This window comes from Hemicordylus capensis, chromosome 10 (genome assembly GCF_027244095.1).
Source record: "Hemicordylus capensis ecotype Gifberg chromosome 10, rHemCap1.1.pri, whole genome shotgun sequence".
Classification (NCBI taxonomy): Eukaryota; Metazoa; Chordata; class Lepidosauria; order Squamata; family Cordylidae; genus Hemicordylus; species Hemicordylus capensis.
Window position 1 is genome coordinate 25,383,039 of NC_069666.1, and position 20,991 is coordinate 25,404,029.

At 45.4% G+C, this 20,991-nt stretch overlaps 1 protein-coding gene and 1 long non-coding RNA gene across 19 annotated transcripts in view; one reads left to right on the forward strand and one right to left on the reverse strand.

Moving 5' to 3' along the window:
- Positions 1–20,991, forward strand: part of TJP1 (tight junction protein 1) — a 344,987-nt gene that overhangs the window by 37,310 nt on the left and 286,686 nt on the right. The window lies entirely within an intron of this gene.
- The window catches only part of LOC128334767 (uncharacterized), a 36,431-nt gene that overhangs the window by 9,599 nt on the left and 5,841 nt on the right, over positions 1–20,991 (reverse strand). The window lies entirely within an intron of this gene.

The following is a 20,991-nucleotide window of genomic DNA, read 5'->3' on the forward strand; positions in this document are numbered from 1 at the left end:
CCCATGTGGGATACCAGGGATGGAGCAAATCAGAGAACAGTTATTTTGTGCTGGTACAGGGAGGAGATGCCAATTTGATGGGGAGAGGGAAACCGAAGGGCGGGCAAACTCCTCCCTGCTAAGCCAGCTGGAGAATGATGTGTTCTTGGTCAAGCTGCCCTCCCGCTGCCTCTGGCCAGTTGCTTAGGTCACAGTAGTTGGCTGCAGGGTCGGTGTTCCCTCCATACCCTTCCCTTCTGGATAGCACCCCTGCCAGTCTTATCTTCTGGCAGTGCTGCCTGTAGGGTGCCATACACCAGGCTAGGTGGATTACAGGATGCCCCAGGGTCCTTGGACTTGCCTAATCCAAACCCCAGGGTATAGACAGGACTCACTGATTGCACAGCTTGCCTGCTGTGTGGTCCCGGACAGTCCCTATCTGCTCAGCTGCCTCAAGCCCCTGCCACTGGGTTGATCCCCAGGTCAGATGGGTTGCAACCCATTTTGAGCAGCAGGTAAGGGGTTAAGGTGGCTGCCACTTACTGGGCTGCCTCCCCTGCCTCCCTGGGCATGCCGAGCAGTTCCAAAGTGCTCCTGAAGGTCCTTTGGGTATTCAAGAGCTGTCAAAGCTACTGCAGCTGTCCACTGTGCTTTTGGGGAAAATGGGATTGCAGCTGGTGATATCATGATGTGCCCATGCCCAGCTGAGGGCAAGATGGGGGCCTTTGGGGCAGCATCCGGGCCCTTGAAGGATCCGGGCCCAGGGAAGCGATTGTGTGTGTGGAGTGGTGGAGGGCTCCAGCAGAGATGGTGACTGTCTGCTCTGCCTGGCACCCCATTCTGCCCTCTCAATGGTCATGTGAACTAGCCCCTCAGGTAGCCCATATCATGTACTCATGTGTGAAGAGGATGGTAGGAATAGTTGTATGTGTGTCTCTTGATGCCGTGATCTTGTTTGGAAGTGGAAGCAAGAAGTGGCTCTCGGATGCATGTCCTGGGCTGAAGAAATAGATTTATTTATTAGGTCCCTACTGCTTTTCTGTTGCGAAGAGCGCAGTGTGGCCCAAGATTCAGGATTATCTTCTACAGGTTTCAAATACTGGGCTAGAAGTGTATCTGGATTAGGACTGGCCATGGTTTACCAGGCAAAGTTCCTAATGGCAAAGCATGTTAGGAGATGGGGAAAGTGTAGGGCGGGATGTGTGTCCTACAGTCCATTCCTGATTCATTACATCAGGGGTTCTCAGCCACGGGTCCCCAGATGTTATTGGACTACAACTTCCATCAGCCAAAGGACATTGTGAGTGGGGCTGATGGGAGTTGTTGTCCAATAACAGCTGATGACCTCGGAACCCCTGCACTACAGGGTTAATGTCTGGCATACGTTACCTGTGCACTGACTCACAGTCTCACGTTTATCTTTCTGAATCCTGAAGTCTGATCTTATGCATCTTTCTTTGGAAATCAGTCCCACCGTGTTCAATGTTGCTTACTTATCCCACCTAGAGCCTTTGGAATCAGGTGGTATATAAATTAAATAAATAATAAGTATACATAGGATTTCAGCCTTGCTCTTTTCAACCTGTTTTCATATAGAAGCTAATCATTTGTTGTTCATCCATTTTGTTCCTGTTTCCTTTTGCATTATATCTTTTTTTTTCAAAATAAGGAAGCTGAACAGACCTCGGTTTGCTCCTGTTATCTTAACAGGTACAGAGCATCCAAGGACAACCATTGCAAAGTTTTGAGTGGAAACTCCCTCCACCCCCACCATCTTAAAAAAAGGGAGGGTGGTTTTAATTTTAAAAAACCTTTAAGATGAAGCCATTTAATGGTCAAAATTACTCCTCCCCTTTTATCCTAACATTACTGAATAATAGATTGTATTATTATTTAAATACCACAGAATATCTTAAATATGTTTTCTGATAGATCTGGGGCAGTAATTCCCTCCTGGACATCTATCTGTGGAATTACATTGAACAGAATAAACAGCTGTCGGGAATATAAATGCTAAATCATCAGAATGCTGAGTCAGTGCTGTGGAAATCACAATATGTTCATACAGTGCGGAGGTAACATGTCAGATAGCGGCTACTCAAATTTCCCCTCTTTGGACAGCTGTAAACACCAAATAAAATGTTGGAATAAAAGCAGGAAATTGAAAACAAATAGTGAGGCAGGTGCACTTTAAAAGATTTCCCGGCTTTCTAAATGCAGATATCCAAATTCAGATATCCAAATCCAGACTTCCAAAAGTGGCCAGCAAAAATAACCATAAACATTCATAGCAATTTTACACTACATATTTCAGTTTTATAGTAGTTTAACTGTCCTGGCTTCCCCACCCCTATCCCAAAATTTACTATTGAGAGGACTACAAAGCATTTTGTTGCTTTGGAAGTCTCTCTGAGGTTCTCAGGCGGCTCTTTGAGACATGCTACTTGTAGTGTCAGCCAGTTTTTTTTTCAACTTATAAGTACATTAAGAAATGCAAAATTCCCTCCACACCAGACAGAGTTTGGGGAGGGGAGAACAGAACACTGCTGGGACACAGCTGACTGATTCTCCCCCTTTTACCACACCTATCAAAATAAAAGAAAGGACATTAGTGCTAACAGTCAACGTGTGTGGCCAATATTGTGTTGCTATTTTTTTTTTAAGCACCTTGGATTTTCTGCATTAATAAACATGAAGGTTTAGGTGCTGGTAGACAACAGATGGATGATGACATTGTAAGATTTCCCCATAAAGAGTGAGAGAACAGGTGTGACAATCCTAGACAAAGCACCTGCCATGACTCTGAAACCAGAACCCCAAGATGGAGAGAAGGGAATGAGGTGTGAGTGGGGAGAGATCTCTCGACCAGTGTTCTCTAATTTTTTTCATCTGTGTGCAGAGTGAGTTTTGTTTCGGGTTGCAATATCAAGGCAGTGTGCACGCACATGCATTCAGAGTGGGACCTTCCTGATTAAATCTGAGCGTGATCTAAAATTAACTGACCGGACATTAAAAAAAACTTTTGAGCATGCACACGTGTGCCTTAGAGGGAACACTGTTCTCGACCCAGAGTTCAGATGCTCCCACACCACCAGAATCCTCTGCACCAAGGAACCAGGGAGGCCAGTTCCTGCACACCCTCCAAAACTTGAGCATGTTTATCTGCCCTTGTCCTCTGAGGAATTCCTTGAGGACCAGACAGTTACAGTAGGACCCTCCAGTGCCTCCAGAGTAGACGCCTGCAAAATTAGGAAATGCCCCTTTAATTTACAGAAGCTTCCCCAGAGAAAGGGTAGGGTGAACCATCCTAACTAGCCAGCAACCTATATAAATCTGTAATGCACTCCAGACCCTTTCTGGAGGTTCTGTTACCCACTCTGGTGTTGCTCTCCAGCATCTCATCAGAGCTGTCCAAGGTCTTGACCCCCTTGCTTGATGCTTGCACCCCCTTGGGGCTGTGCAAGCTCCGAATTCCTCCTGGGACTCTTGCCTCCACTCATACTGTCCACCCATAGAGCCAGCGTGGTGTAGTGGTTAGAGTGCTGGACTAGGACCGGGGAGACCCGAGTTCAAATCCCCATTCGGCCATGGGTGACTTTGGGCCAGTCACTTCTCTCTCAGCCTAACCTACTTCACAGGATTGTTGTGAGGAGAAACTCAAGTATGTAGTACACCGCTCTGGGCTCCTTGGAGGAAGAGCGGGATATAAATGTAATAAATAAATAAATAAAAATAAAATACTCCTGCCTCAGCTTAAACCACAGCTCAGCTGACAACCTTACTTGGAACAGGACAGCATTCTGTTTGGAAGTTCCCTGTGAGTGAAGGAGATTTCTTCCTCCCCTCTTTGTATTGTGGACCCTATGGAGGCAGGCCTCATTTCAGTTGTTCCTACAACTGCCAAAGCTGTACTTGGTAGTGTCTCAACATGAGCCTCAAGTTCAACCAAACTTAGTGAGAAAGCTAAAAAACTTGGAGGCGGCGGGTGCAGAATTTGTGAACCAAATAAACTTACCTTGAAGTCATTTACCAAGCAAGTTTTCAAAGTTGCATATTTTTCATCCCTGAAACTGACTTGTAAATAAAACTGCTGATCTTTCCCTCCTGCATGTCTCCTCTCCATTCTCTGGATAATTCTTTGTGCAATGTGGTCCCCTTGGGAACAGCAGTCTAAAACTCATAGAGGGGATGCTCACCAGGCCTTCCAGACGTGATGCTCTGCTCTTAGCCCTTTGGCCTTGTCAAAAGGGGAAAGCCTGTATTTAAAAAAACACTAGGCTCTGGGCATGTACTTCGCAATGACAGATGTGCAAAATAAATCGAGAAATGGTTTTAAAGGATGGCCCTCAAAATTTAGGGTGACCCTTTCCCCACAAAATTATCAAACCACTGCTTAAAATGCAAAACGCATCTCCGTGAATCAGAATATTTCTGAAAACAAGAGATTGCAGAGCGCTGATTGGTGGTGTAAAGCAAGAGGTTTTCATCAGAAAAGACTGATGCAGAGAGTTTGTTCTGAACAACATATCTCCAAGCACAGTTCTTCTCACCATGAAACTCTCCAAGCAATTGAGATTTTACCTCTTGAGGCTGAATGTTTCCTCTTAGTGCAATTTTCCTGCTGGGCTTTGTTGATCTTGTGGCATCTTTGTCATAACTAAGCTGCCCTAGAGTTTCATACAGGAGCTGGGAGTTCTTCCGAATCCAGTCCCGAGGCAGTGTGTAGCTCGCTTCGGGAAGAGTCGTCTCTTTTTGTTAAGCGTCAGAAATAGCCTCCTGTGCTGTAACTGTAGCCTCCTCCTAGCTCATCCAGAAAAAGTTGATAGGGCTCAAAATATTGGGGCATTCCTACATGAAGCTAGCAGCCATTCCTTTCCCTTGGGAACTACAGTGACTGAGGATCTCTTCTCAGGATCCTTTGGGGGAACATAAAGATAAAGTGTGCCATCAAGTCAGTTTCGACTCCTGGTGCCCACAGAGCCTTGTGGTTTTCTTTTGGTAGAATACAGCAGGGGTTTACCATTGCCATCTCCCGCGCAGTATGAGATGATGCCTTTCAGCATCTTCCTATATCGCTGCTGCCCAATATAAGTGTTTCCCATAGTCTGGGAAACATACCAGCGGGGATTCGAACCAGCAACCTTCTGATTGTTAGTCAAGCAATTTCTTGGGGAAACATTTAAATTGGTATAAACACCATATATGTTTGTACTGCAGATTAAGGCAGTTGGCCCACCCTCAGCATTCTGTCATGAAGAAGCCTAAAAAGTCTATTCATCACAAAACCAAGAAGAGTCAGGATAAAAACTGGTTTGGAAAATCTACCTGGTGAGGGTTTTGTTGTAGTTTGTCTGTACACTGTCCCAGAGGAGACTTTGTCAGAGGAGGAGAAGGAGCCCGCTCTATCCTGGGCCCAATAAACTGTTGTAAACCATTTGCAAGCATTGCTGTAAATATAATAAATAAATATAACAATCCCTCTAGATATTTCAGGGCTGGAGTAGCGAGAACCAGTCACCCCTTCAGAAGAGTCTTGGGGCAATCTCAGTAGGGTCCCTGCCCCTTTCCTCAGAGTCCCCCACCCCAAGGTAGGAGGCTGCTTGAGGCCTCCCTCCAGATGAAGGGGGAGACCAGCTCAGGTGTCTCCTCTGGAGTAAGGATGCAGGAAGGAGTGGGGCTCTCAGCAGCTACATAAGCCCTCAGCTGGCACCAGCCTTCTGCTAGTTCAACAGCTCAAACACTTGCTGCCTGGCTTGACCTTGGTTTGGGCAGATATAATCTGGTCAAATTTCAGAACTTTCTGATGAAGAATAGTTGAGTTGTAGCAGTTTGGTGCAGGCATCCTTTTACTTCCTACCACTTTTGTGCACACCCATAAACTTCTCCTTTTGCCAGTTTAGGTGATCAAAAATTCCAGGATATTGCTAGATTGATGAAAAACTGTTGTGTGTGTACAAAGGAATGAGGTATCAGCGTCCCTGTTCATTTAACTAAGGGGCAAGTTATGTAGCACCTGCCTGTTTGGCAGATGTTGCAGTGATTCGAAAGCAAAATGACTGCGCCACTGGAGTGAGCAAGTTGCAGCACCAGGAGATCCATGGTGGGAGAAGGGGGTGGTGGCTTCACCTGAGCTGTTGCATGATGCAGTGCTGCATGGGCTTGTGTCTGAAGTGCCATTGGGTGTGTGTTGCTGCCTGTGAAGTGCTGGTGTGTGTTTGTGTATGATGTTTTTCTGTGTGTGCCTGCTTGTGAAGAGTCACTGTGTGTGTGTGTGTGTGTGTGTGTGTGTGTGTGTGTGTGTGTTCGTATGCCATGTACTTGCAGTTGACTTGCAATTTCCATGCTTCAGGGAGGCTTGAGTGAATGTGTAAGATTCTCAACCCTTCTCTTAAATCAAAGATTGGTTTGATGCTAAATAACATACCATAACTATCTAGGATGCAGACTTCTCTCTTGTAGACAGTCTCAGTTCTACTTTAAATTTTGTAGATTTTCCACCCTATTACTACCAGACACTTTTATAGCTTCATAACTGTGGTTTTATATTTTATATTGTACCTCTGCCTGTACCTCACATATTCTACTACCCTTATACTGGCCTGAGACCAAAATAAAGGTGATTGATTGACCATAACTAAATTATGGGTCAAGCGGTTTGAAGACACGTGCTTCATTTCTGACTGCAGTATACACATTCTTGTCCTCTTCTCTGTTCCCACGTGTATGTTCACACGAGGCTTGGAGGCTCTCAGACTCTAATGTGCTATTTGTGCATTCTCATTCAATGCAGAAGACAGACATTTCTAAACCACCCTGAGCCATTTTGGAAGGGCGATATACAAACCAAATAAATAAATAAATAAATAAATAAATAAATAAATAAATAAAATGGAGGCTTTCCACCTGAATGACAGACAAAGGAGGCGCAAAGCTCCCTTTAGTGTGCAAACCACCTAAAGCAGGGCTGCGCAATTTCGACCTGCCAGCTGCGGTTGGGCTACAGTTCCCAACATCTCTGACTATTGGCCACTGCAGCTGGGGATGATGGGAGTTTTAATCCCATGAAAATTTGCAGCCTTGCCCTAAAGGAAGGTCTCTGCATTGTGACAAGAAGGCAACTGTGTCCAAGGTTTGACATCTGGCATAGGGATCAGCACAGATCCCGTGAGTTTGGAGTGATTTAACCTCTTGCCCTAATCCCAATTTGTGTTGAGAAGCATTTTTGTGGCTGCAGTGCTTCAGAATTAGCTCAGGATTCCTTACGCGGTGGTCATGCTAATCCTGCCGGCCAGGGACATACTGTCTCAGGGCATCTGGAGATCAAGGTTCAAGCATTCTAAATACAGAAAGTTCACTTGGGTGGGAAGGATGTTTTCATTTGTTGCAGTAGCAGCTTTCCCAAAAGGCAAGGTGTGGAGGTTTAGTCACTATTCAGAATAGCAGAGTGGGAGGCTGAATTGAATTCTTGTGTGGGGGCATTTTCTTACATCTATTGTAGGTGACAATCCTTTGACAGCTTCCCAATTTGCAAACTGCAAAGTATGTCTACTTTTGGCTTCTTGTTCTGACAATACTAGCAGCTATTCCTCTGGTTCCTTAGCCACACATTACAGCTACATCCTGCCACTGGGAAGAACCAGGAGCAGTGTGCATTGTCAAGCTGGCTGGGTAGGCAGCTGGACCAAAGATCAAAACACCTTTTGCTTTGCTCCTTCTGCTGGATTTCAGGTGGCAAGCAAAGGCTAGTTAATTTCAGAGGGTTGCTGTAGGGGGGTGATGGGTGGGGTTTTGTTTGTTTGTTTGCTGACTTTATTGTGGTTTAACTGCTTTTGTTGTTGCTGTTTCTCTTCATATGTATCTGGCCATTTTGCTGAGCTCCTTGCAGTGTTTTTGCAGAACAGCAGGCCATAAATACTTTAATAAAGAAAACACAAAGAGGTAACAAGTCAGAAGCCACGAGGAAGCCAACAGGAAGTTTTCCACACCCAGCTTTTAGTTTGTATCTCCTCCAGAATGGAGGGCGTGTTCACATATTGGCCAAATTTATTCCAAAGACCCTGTGAGCTATTGGGCAGCACTTAACACACAATTCGGATTTTTAATTGCATGTTAGAGAGTAGCTTGATTTATGAAATTAAAAAAATTCATATTTTTTTTTGCATCATTGGCGGGGGGAACTTGGATCTCACAGTAAAGCCTCTCAGTAAACCTGTGGTAAACATAAGAACATAGGAAACTGCCATATACTGAGTCAGACCATTGGTCTATCTAGCTCTGTATTGTCTTCACAGACTGGCAGCGGCTTCTCCAAGGTTGCAGGCAGGAATCTCTCTCAGCCCTATCTTGGAGATGCTGCCAGGGAGGGAACTTGGAACCTTCTGCTCTTCCCAGAGTGGCTTCATACCCTGAGGGGAATATCTTACAGTGCTCACACATCAAGTCTCCCATTCAGATGCAACCAGGGCAGACCCTGCTTAGCTATGGGGACAAGTCATGACCACAAGACCAGCTCTACTCTCCAGCAGTAAAGACTGCTGTCTGGAAAAGCTCCAGCAAATTCTCCTCTGCAAGCCCCCCATGGCTACTGCAACAGCCAGTTCTGGGAGGGGAGGAGCCAAATGGCAGCCAGTGCTAGCCAAACCTTTGGAGGGGGCCTTGACATCCTGCCTCTCCCCCGGCTGCAGCCAAGTGGAAGGGATAGTAAATAATAACAACAGTGACACAGTAGTGCCCTATACTTCAGATGAGTTATTAAAACACTGTACAATCCATTATAACTCAGAGGGAAATCTTGAGCATCTTATCACTCGTGAAATCTACACCAGCTACCCAGCCTTCCTCCAACTTGGGTGATGCAACACCACCTCTCCAAATTTCACAAAGATCTGTCCAAAAATGGCCAAGATACAGCAGTTTGGAAATGCCTATGGTGTTGGCAGCTGAAATTTTTGGAAAGCATACTGTACCTGTCTTTCCCCTCGTAGTCTGTTTAATGTTATCCAGAAATTGAGGTCGAAATTCAATTAGTGCTTTTTGCTTGTTTTGGGGGAAAAAAACTCCATCCAGTATTTTTTTCAAGTTAGTAGCTTCTGAAGTCCTATAATAGGATAATCAACTAAGGGCACAGATCATGGATCTAGAAGTATTGGGGCCAACAATGTCATTGGACCATGCTTACCATTTTCCAGTCATGGGATTGTGCTTTGCATTCCTGGTAGCCCTCAGCAGTGCTCACCAATAAAAGCATTTAGATCCTGTCCCTTGATCAGGGTTAGTGGCAACCAGGTACCACATTCAGCCCCTCAGCAAGAGGGGAAGCCAGTCTTGTGATCGTGAGTATGAACTGTCTCCTTTGCTAAAACAGGGTTTACCTTGGTTTGCATTTGGATAGGTGACTACATGTGAGCACTGTTTGCTCTAAGATATTTCCCTTAGAAGATGGGGCTGTAGCAGCTCAGAGACAGAGCATCTGCTTTGCATGCAGAAGGTCCCAGGTTCAATCCCTGGCAGCTAGGGATGTGCACGGAACCGCAACAAGGTGGTTCAAAGGCGGCAGGGGTCTCCCTTTAAGAGCGGGGGGAGGGTGCACTTACCTCTCTCACCACTTCCTCCCCCCCTTCAGTTTTTTAAAAAGCCCATTGGGGCGGCAGCGTACCTCCCTGCCGCCCCATTGCCTTTGTCTTCCAGATATGACCAGAAGTTGCTGGTGCTCCTGCGTGCGCCAGCAAAGGCATGTGTGACGTGCGTGTGCCTGTGCAGGCATGTTAGCGACTTCTGGTCATATCCGGAAGACGAGGGTAGTGGGCAGCATGGATGTACGCTGCCGCCCCAATGAGCTTTTAAAAAACTGATGCCAGTGGGGGGAAAGCGGTGGGAGGGGTAAGTGCATCCACCTCCCACTCTGAAAGGGAGACCCCTGCAGCCTTCGAACCGGCAGAACTTCAAGCACATCCCTACTGGCAGCCTCTCCAGGTAGGGCTAAAAAAGACTCCTGCCTGAAACCTTGGAGAGCTGCTTCCCGGCTCACTGGGCAAAGAGGCATTTTTTTTAATGTGGTGATGCTCTTTATTTAGCCGGGGAAGAGTAACTGACTGTTGTTGGTATCCATCATATTTCTTTTTAGATTTCGGGACAGAGAGCCACCTTATTTATTTGGGGACAGAGAGCCACCTTATTTATTTATTATTTATCCATGTAAACTGCTTTGGAAACGTTTGTTGAAAAGCGGTATATATAAATATTTGTTGCTGCTGCTCCTGCCGCCAGTCAGTGTAGACAATACTGAGCTAGATGGGCCAATGGTCTGACTCGATATAAGGCAGCTTCCTTTGTTCCCTTCCCTACACTGTCGCTGCCCTCAGTGTCTCCATGCAATTTTGAGGCCAATAAAAATATCCTTACATATCAGAAAAAAGACTTTGAGCACTTCCTGCTGTACCATTGCAGCAGGAGCAGTTGTGTCAACTTTTAACATTTGGAAAAGACGTATAGGAACATCAACAAAGTATTTAAAAAATTAAGTTCTTTGAGGTGGCTCTCAATCCAAAGATTTGCTGAAGAGCTGGAGGAAGCTTGGTCTACAACCAAGGAATGGCCACCAAGAACACCATACTTCTACTGTTGTGTTCTGCTGAATGAAGACCACCATCTAGAGAGTGCTCTCAGTTGAGACTGAACCATCAAGAAAGAAGTGGTCTCTAAAGCATGTAGTGCTCAAGCTCTTTTTGACACTAGCATTTAAAACTTTCTGGATGCCAGCGCAGCAGATTAAAAAAAAAAATTGGCACGGGTATATTTGCTGCCGTAGAGAAATTGTAGGCTGTTGCATTAACTAATAACAATAGGTGAATAAATCAGTTCGCTTGCTTCCTTTCCTGGCTGCCAGTTTGATAAAGCTGAAATCAAGTTTGTGGGAGCAGGCTCCATCTACCATTTTATTTTCATCCGTCTTTTCTATATGTCTGCCTTGTTCCACTTCACATAACCCCTGCTCAGTTTTCATGCCCCTTCTCTTGGACACTTCCCTATAAAAGCAACCTTTATAATGCAGGACTGTCATTGATAAATCACAGATGCTTCTGGGAAAAGGTTCCTTCCTATCTCTCTTTGTGCCCACACTATTTTAATAAATCTGCACCACATAATATTATCAAAGAACAGATGCAGCAAGTCACTGGTGCTCAGTGAGGAGCATATACTTTATGTGCAAAACTAATTTCAGGAAAAGCTTCCACAGAAATAATTTTCTTCTGCTTCTGATCACTGTTGTACATGTTCTCATGGGAAGAATATCTTTCTTTCAGCATCCATTCAGATCTCTGGCCAAATTTAAGCAGACTGTCTGTGTCCTCACTTGTCTGTCCTGTAATTCTCAAAGTATCGCCTGTCCTGCAGCTGGAAGGGTCAGTATATGAATTTGTGTATTCCTTTCAGCACTAGGATTGCACAAGTATGGACCTGCAACCAAATGTTTCAGTGTATCCCTGGTGTGTATGTATTGCCTGAGTTTGGTCAAAGTTTTAGGCATCTTAAATTCCCCCTATAGCGGATTTACCAAGCCTTTGTCTCAGAGCAAGCCCACATGAGGGAAAGAAAAATGCTGAATCATCCCCTCCATGCTTTCAGAACATAGGCTTCTCCCTTAAATTTCCTGGATTTCTAGTAATTTATTTCACTGCCACCACACCCAAATTATCAACAGAGTTTGAACCCCCTTGGGCTTGGGTGGAATCCCAGGGCAACTCTCCTTCTCTTACTATTGCAAAGTACAAAACGCTTCCACGTGCAAGCTTACACATGGTGAGAAAACTGATAGAATTGCTGAACAGAATGAGGCGTGTTGCACCAGAGAAAAACCCTTTCCAGTCCCCCTTTTCCTGAGTTAAAAATTCTACTCAGAGGCTTGTTTAGAAGAGCAAAGAATCAAAAAGAAAAATACACTTTCTTCAAAACAGCTTCTGTCTGAGGCTCTCTCAACTTTCATTACAGGTAAAAGAAACACCCAGTAGTTGTAAGAATACTTCAAAAAGCACCCCAGATGATATTTGGGGCGGCACACTTTAAAAATAATGGTTACCCAGTTGCAAAGAACTGGGATGTAGGAAAACACAATAGTAACTTTAAAAGCTTACAGAGTCTTTAACAGCGCCTTAGCTGGATGGGTGCAGGCTCAGCTTTTCTTAGCTTAGTTGTGTTACAGGAAAACAACAATAGAATAGGTTCGGGGGGATATGCAAAACACACAAAAGAAATATAGGTTTTCTAACCAAAGACTGACTAACAAACTGTTCCCTAGGCTGAATCCCCTTTTCCTTGAAAACTCACCCCTCACCTGTTGAGATTCAAGATTCCTGCAATCCTGTCTCTCAAGGATCTGCAGTTCCTTTCACAGCCAACTCCATGGCTACATGTCCTGCCCTCACCTCTACCTTATCTCCTTCTGAACAAAGAAACTCTTCTCTTTCCCCTCATGGCCCTCTGGGTCCCACCCACCTGGCGTGCTGGCTGGCTGATCCCTGGAGGTCACCAGTCTGTCAGTCAGGTTCACTTCCAGTTAACTCTTTAGGGGAGAGGAGGGGCTGATCAGAGGCTGATCATTACACCAGCTCACACCTGCTCAGGAACAGAAGGAGGTGTGATAGTCTTGAGGGAGTATTCTTCAGGCTGAGAAATTTTCTGCTCTTTTTGTTCAAGCCCTCCTTCTCCTTCCTCACCACTGAGTTCCATTAGCTCTGCCCATGTGATTGTCTGTTAACTGCCCCCTGAGTCCACAAACATTCCACTCCATTGAGTTACATTGGGGCAGTTTGGGTGTGTGTGGTCCCTTTAGGTTTTTTCCCTTCAGATTTTGATGAAACTGATGTATCTGTGGGTTACCCATAATCTGCGGATACCTCCCTCTTGCCTGCAGGTGCTCTGACTGCATGTCCATAAGGATCATAACATTTCCAGCTCTTTCGGAAATAGATAATAGATCCTTTTAGCAGGGAATAGATTGTCCTTCAAAACTGCTGCAGCTGGGGATTTTCTTAAAAGAAGTTTGTATTCGCATTTGAACAACTAGCATTTGTGTTTGTGCATTTGCCATTTTGATATTTGTGATTGTATTCATGATTGCCATTGGGAATGAATAGGCCTGGGGTGGGAAACAGAATTCTCTGTAGCTCTGCTATGTTGGAAAGGCTTGTTGAAAAGAAAACTTGCTGGCAGAAGAGCTGCTAATTCTGCTGCCAGTTTAGAAATTCAGATTGCTAGTTAAGGATGTTGAATCTGACAGCATCCAGTCCATTTTTAAGCCCAGTAAATTCTTTATTTAAAAGCTTACAGGCTTAACAGCAATTCTAAGAGTAGGCATTTTCTTTTCTCATAGGCCTGATGAGAAGAACTTCACAATTGCCTCTCTGCTCTCCCAGTAAAACCTGATACCAATACCAAGGATCTTGGGAACACTCATACCCACACTCCTAATGGGTTCCAGTCATGTGTAATGTTAGAGTAATATCCTATTGTTATGCATTCTCCCCACTCCCTCTTCACCATGTGAAGAGATTCTTACAGAGGTTCTGTAAGAGTTGGTTTGTATCACTATACAAGCCAAGCATTAGATGGAGTTGGAAACAGCACAGTGGATTTCTACAAGTCAGATCATGGGCTTTATCAAGTTCTGCAGAGGAAGAAGCTTGCATCTTACAGTATCTCAGCTCTTTGCTTAGCTTCTCAATTCTAGTCTTTCTAAAACGGTTTGTTACCCTCCATCTCACTCAAAGGCAGTCTGTCAGTCCCAAGGTGTTCCTGCTGCTAGAGTCATCGAATGTGAGAGCTGGGAAAGAGCTTGGAGTCTTCTGTCAAGCTCCTGTTCAGTTCAAGAATCCTGAATTGCATCCCCAGCAGAGATGGCCATCTAGGCTCTGTTTGAAAATCTCCAGTAACGGAGAGCTCACTACTGTACAAGGCAGACTGTTGCGCGGTCAGACAGCTCTTACAGTTGCGAGACTTCCCCTAACGTCTAGCTTGAACTTACTTCCTTGTAATTTCAATCAATGGATTCTAGCCCTGCCCTCAGAAATAACAGAAAACTACTCCATTGCTTCTTCTATGTAACCGCCCTTAAAATATTTGAAGACAGCCATCAGGTTTCCCTTTAGTCTTCTCTTCTCCAAGCTAAACATACACAGTGTCTTCAACCAATCCATGCACGAGTTGGCTTCCAGATCCCTCAACATCATTGTTTTCCTCCTCTGGACCCTTTCCTGTTTATCATTGTCCTTCACAAAGTGTGGTACCCAGAACTGGGCATATACAATACAATACATATTTATATACTGTTTTTCAACAGAAGTTCCCAAAGCCGTTTACATAGTTATAAACAAACAATTTTTTTTAAAAAATGGTATATAGTATTCCAAGTGAGGCCTGACCAGCACAGAATGGAGTGGAAATCTCCTGATCCGAAAGCTGTACCTCTGTTAATGCCGTATTGAATGGCATTAGATATTTTAGCAGCTGCATGTTCTTTTCACACTCATTCACCAGCCCCTCCTGTTAGGTGGAGGTGGGGTGCATAACACTTTCCAAAACGTTTATGACTTCTCACTCCCTGAGGAGGAAGAAAAACATGAAGAACTGCCTTTATACCGAGTCAGACCATTGGTCTTCTTAGTCCAGGCATTCTCAACCTTGGGTTCCCAAATGTTATTGGACTAGAAGTTACATTATCCCCTGCCACACTGGCCAAATGCCTGTGTGGCAGGGGGTTATGGAAGCTGGAACCCAAGGTTGGGAACCCCTCCTCTGGTCCAATACTGCCTGATCTGGTTGGCTCACAAAGTCTCAGACAGAAAAAGGTCTTTCCCAGCCTTGCTGCCTTTTTAATGGGATATATCAGTTACCCTGCCTTAGTCACGTCAAGGCTGGATTACTGTAACACGCTCTACGTGAGGCTGCCCTTGAAGAATATCCGGAAACTGCAGCTAGTGCAAAATGCGGCAGCTAGGGGTTTATCTGGAGCTGCCTGGTGGGAGCACATCACACCCATTTTGAAAGAGCTGCACTGGCTACCAGTTTGTTTCCAGGTCCAATTCAAGGTGCTGGTTTTGACCTTTAAAGCGCTTAACGGTTTGGGCCCGGGATACCTGAGGGACCGCCTGCTCCCAAGGGTTGCTGCCCGCTTGACGAGGTTATCTGAGGGGGCTCTGCTCTGGGTCCCGGCTTGGCTGTCGTGCACGTGGGACAGGGCCTTCTCTGTGGCTGCCCCCAGCCTCTGGAATGCTCTCCCAGTGGGTATCCACACCTCAGTCTCCATCACAGTTTTTAGAAAGCATGTTAAATTGTGGCTTTTTGCCCAGGCATTTATTTGATTCTCTGCTGCTGCTCTTTATAGTTTGTATTGCTTTTATGCTTTTGTTTTAAATTTTTGATCAGATTTGTTTAATATATATTTTTTCACTTAATATTTTAATTGTGTCTTTTTTACCATCTTGTGTTTAAATTTTTGCTGTAAACTGCCTTGGGATTGCTTTAATGAAAGGCGGTATATAAATTTAACAATTAATCAATCAATCAGTCAATGGAATCTGAGCTCTTACAGGCAGATGTAAAAAATGCCTCCTCCCCCGTCCCTGTGTTATCCTGCCCCATGCAGTTTTGTCCTCCAAAGTGTTTACATCAATGAAGGCCCCAATCCAGGGCACAGCTGAATGCGCTGACATCTCATTGATTTTATTTTTTTATTTAAAATATTTTTATACCGCTCAAAATTTCCAGTGGGACATAAACTCACATAACTCTACATTGGATTGCAGCCAAGGTCTAAAAGACTGGAGGCAGAATAGTCTTTAAAGGAAAGAATGGGAGCCTTCAAGGTCTCAGGGGTGGGTGGAAATCACACACACACACACACACACACACACACACACACACACACAAACACACCAGCCAAATTAAAATGTCGAATATAACTGCTTGGAAGTTGTTGGTTGGGTTTGTTTCTTTTTTCACAATGAAAGCCAACAGGGATCAAAAGTTAAAAATCTGATTACTAGAATAAATTTACTAATAAGATTCAGAGAGATAGAGTATGTAAAGGTGATAAGTGTATGTACTGTGGATTAACAGAGAAAAGGAATGGGAAAGTTAGAAAGTGATGTTATATTCTGCTCAGAAAACATTTCAGCTATGCCGGTTTATGTGAATTGGCAAATATTTCATGTATTATTCGTACTCTAATATTATGATGGTGTTAGGTGCTCCACAGTTTGAACAAGAAACCCTCCAGGCCAGGCACCAGTTATCTGCTCCCTGTACCAGAAGGTGGAGGACAGAGCTGCAGGGATTTTATTTCAGGGTACTGTTACTGCAGACCAAGATTCATCTGGACCTGAAACCCATATGATCTTGGAGAACTTATCCCAGGTCACTGCCTGCTGCATATCCGCAGACTTGCAACTTTTTTCTGGGCCAAAGTACATATGAAGGTTCCTCCTACTGAGTCAGACCATTGGTCCATCTAGCTTAGTATTGTCTATAGTGACTGGCAGCAACTGTGTGAGGTTTCAGGCAGAGAAGGGTCTTACCCAGCCTTCCCTGGCGTGGAGATGCTGCCAGGGATAGAACCTTCTTCATGCAGAGTATGTGCTCTGCCACTGAGCTACAGCCATTTCCCAGAGGTCCAAAGTGCAAAGCCGACTGGTGTCAAGCCTCAGCAAGGGGCAGGCAGCAGCCCATCAGGATCTGAAACTGAGAGAGGGCTTAGCTAAAATAGGTGTTCTCTTATCTATGCAGTGGTGAGCTTTCCTTCTCTAGGGATCTCCAGAGGCTGGATGGTCCACCGTCAGGGATGCTGTAGCAGTTTCCTGCACTGATCAGGGATTGGACTAGAAGTCCAACTCTAAAATTCTGTGATTCTATCATTTTGATGCAGATTTGCTATCTTTGTAGGCATTTGTTTTCATGAATGTGTGTCCAAAATCACCTCCACCACACGTTAGAATGTCTTCTGGCCCTTCACAGAATTTCAAAATATCTTCAATTACTGTATATAGAGGACAGCATCAAGGCATCAGACCCACAACCTCTGATCCATGTATATTTGTTGGGATGCTTTAACAGAGACCCACATATACAGGTGTATGCATGGAGGGCTCTATTCACATGACTGGCAACCCTGCAAAGGTGCCCCTGCTGCACAAAAACCCTGTTCAGGAATTATAAGTCAGGTGCCATCAGCAGCGGTGCACCTAGGTAGTTTTGGAGCCTGGACATAAAGGCCTTTGGAGGGGCCCGCCTCCTGCAAGTTATGCATCATCCCCCCCCCCCCACACACACATACACACACACACACACACACCATGACGCACGCAGTATTTAAAACACTTGGGTTCTTGAGGGCACAAACAGATGCTGAGCTCACAAGAATGTAAGAATATAAAACAGGTACATTTACGCAAATATGCATTAGCAGAAACATTTCAACACACAACTTAACATGTTCCCATCCCACATATTTCCCCCCTCCCCCCTCTGTCTCTAAAGCTCCCGTTACAGGTCACAGTCATCCTCGGCCACCTGACGCAGCGTGGGCCGGCAGCGTGGTGCCGCTGCTGGCCCACCACACCACCCAGAACTGACTAAAGAGGATTGGGGAGCCCCCCAGGGGGTGTGGAGGCCCCGGACTTCAGCCCTGAAGTCCAGGGGTAAGAGCACCTCTGCTCAGCAGTCTGCCTCCACAATGCTGACCCCGCCCCAGCCATTGTTGCCAAAACCTAAGGGGTATACTCGTGGGTCAAATGGGCCATAACCCAAAGTTTGGCTTTTAAAAAGCCAAATCTGACAACAGAGCCCCCCACTCATTTGAACATCTGTAAGGGGCTTCTGTCTTCAAGCACAGAGCCTGAGGAAACCTGATTGTCTAACTTCATTAGTTTGTTTCATTCATTTAACCCAGGTAAATGCGGTGTGTCGTGTAACATCATATCTTTAGCTCACATTGCTTCAAGACTCAAGAAACAGGAAACTGCTCATGAGGTTTTTTGTAACTCATACAACATGTCACTTGCACAACTCCTATTCCTGCCCAAGGGAAGCTTCTGAGAGATCACACCCTCAGCCATCTTTTGCTAATATTAAGGCGATTCCGCTCATGCTCCTGATTATAGCAAATCCTATTACATGACTGTTCATTGTAGTTTTAATCTGATTAACAGTGGGACTCTTTACAGTGTACTGTTTTTAACAGAAGTCCTTTTCTTTCCTTGTTCATTAAAAAAAAAAAAAGCTTGTCATGGTGTGCCACATGTGCAGATAGTACAGAGGCAGATCTGTCAGGAGACGGAGGCTGTTCTGTATGTTCCAGAGACATCCAACCCCTGGCCAGAATCTCTATAGGCCTATACGATATATGAAGCAGAATAAGGTGGGGAAAAGTGGTAAAGTCCTGAGCTGGCCAAGTGGACTTTACCACTTCAGACTGCAGATGGGAAAAATCACTTTTTAACAAACAGTTGGTCACATGGAAATCTCTCTGCAAGTAAAGCATTCTAGCTTCTCAGGATGGGAGGTTCTAGTAGTAGTAGTAATAAGTTTATTTATGGTTCATGACCAAATTAGATGGGAGGTTCTAACCTAGCCCTCTCCTTGATGGGCTAGTTCATACTTAGAGGTAGGTGTGGGGGCTTTTGGAATTAGTAATGCATTCAAAAATTGCTTCCTCCACTTCAGTATTCTACCACCCCTCTCTGCCGCATGTGTAAACCATAGAATTATGGATATGGAAACCTTTCCACAGAAAATAATTGTAAACATGGATAACCTTTAGTAATGTGAATATCTGAATTATTTTTGTCAGCACATAGGTTACGAAGGGGCTGCCTTTGAGGGGCTGCCATCTTGAAACTACATGGTGAGTTGCCAAAAAAAATTTTTTTTTAAGCCCCATCAGATTCCCTAGAGCCTCCTCGCATGTGCTGTGAATTTGGTTTGCATCGGACTATAAACGCAAACATTATTGGAGGAGAAACATACACCAAGAGAGATTCTCACTCTTTTTTTCGGAAAGTAGGCTAAAAATAAAAATAAAGCATGGAAAAGCAACGGCATGTTTAAAGCTATATTTAGTTTGGTGACATGCATAGAATTAAATATTTTTCACTAAGTACAAGTTTGCCATTTCTCAGGCATAGAATGCAACTCTGTGCACTGTTGCAGCTGTGCATATCCGTAGCATAAGGGGTAAGGCAAGGCTCTTTCCATTGCCCACCTTGACCCTTCCAGCACATGGTTGTGTGCAAAATCTAGATTCCGATCTATGCTAATGATATTAATTAGGGGATAGTAGTTATTTCTATCTGAACACACAGTACAAGGGTGTGAGACCTTGTGTATAATGGTGGTGGAGAACATTCTCATTTGTTGTTGTTGTTGTTGTTGGCGGCTGTGGCTTTGTTAAGCTTTGCATGCAATTTCCATGAACAGAATGTGCAAATGTGAAGGAGGAGGAGGGAGAGATATTCTTAGAAAATGTGATGGCAGCTCTTTCAGTGTAGACTGTGATGCAAGGTGATTCTGCAGTGCTCCAGAACCCCTTCTCTCCCTCTCCCATCTCCAGTAGGCATTCCCCACATCTCCTCTCCATTGCCACCTCTGGTTTCTTCAGAACACGATGAGATGCAGTGCCGAGGTGGTGTTTGGCCCTACAGCCTGCTTATAGCTGTAAAGTATATGTGATGGTGGCAGCGGGTGGTAGTGTCCGGGATTAAAATAACGGTAGGGCTATTCTAGGTCCTGATGGGATTAGCACCATGCTGAGGAGGACACAGGCCCTGAGGGGAGGAGAGGGCAGCTGCTGCAGGCCGCACAGAATGGCCGTGGCCAAGGCCGTGGCTGCTACCTCCGGCCCCTGGAGCTGCTGCTGCCACTGGGCAAAAGCTTCAGCCTGGGGGAGAAGGAGAGCCCCCCCACTCTCATGGGATAGGGCCCAGCCAGACCCAAGTGAGTGCAGGCAAGAAGGACCAGCCCCAGCAGGTAACTAGGGGGGGGCAGCATTCCTGTGGGAACGTGGGTGACCCTGATGAGCTGGGGGCTGCCGGGGGGGGACGACAAAGGGAGAGAGGGACTTGCTGCCCCTGAGAGAACTGGGGACGGGTGGAGGAAGGGTAGATGGAGGAAGAGCGCTTGCGAAAGGTGTAGGTCAACACTAGTCAGTCAGAGAGGGGTGGCAGGAGTCAGGCAGGAGGGTGGTGTGGAGGACTTGGCTCTAGGGAATCAATGGGGTTGAGGAGTATTTTGGGGAGGGAGGGAGAAGCTCCAGGTAGAGTTGCAGAAAAGGACTTGATCAGGAAATGACAGGCTTGTGCTTGCATCGTGGGTGTGGGTTTGCTGCACGTGCACAGAATGTTCAAATCAAAGTCACACTGTATCAGGGAAAGAAGTGTGTGTGTGTGTGCGCGCGCGCGCGCGCTGCTCACTTTGGCTGAAGTATTCTTGGAGTCCCGTCCCCACCCCCCAATATTAAGCCATTAACTTCCCATGGGTAGCTTTGCTACCCCTGCTAACTGAAGCAAACCCTTTAAAAGTGGTGATTTCCTTTATTTAACAGGGGAGGAGCAACTGGCTCTATCCACCTCCAGCACAGCATCCCTCCAGTGGCTGTTGCAGGTGACTAATATTTCTTTTAAGACTGTGAGCCCTTTGGGGACAGGGATCCATCTTCTTAATACATTATTTATTTCTCCATGTAAACTGCTTTGGGAACTTTTGTTGAAAAGAAATGAGGGTATTCTCACGATCACTGGAAAGCGGGCTAAGGGAGCTTAGTCCGCTTTCCAGTCATTGTGAGAACCAGCAGACGTGCAGGTGAGCCCGGTGGTTCCCTGGTGACTAGCCTGCCAAAGTAGCCCTACCCTTAGCCCAGGTTAGTGGATCTCCTGCAATGTTGGCAGAAATACTGGGCCACTTCTTTCAGGCTGCTTCATGGCTGCTTCAGTAACATTTCATCCTATCCTAAAGTCTTGCTTCTCT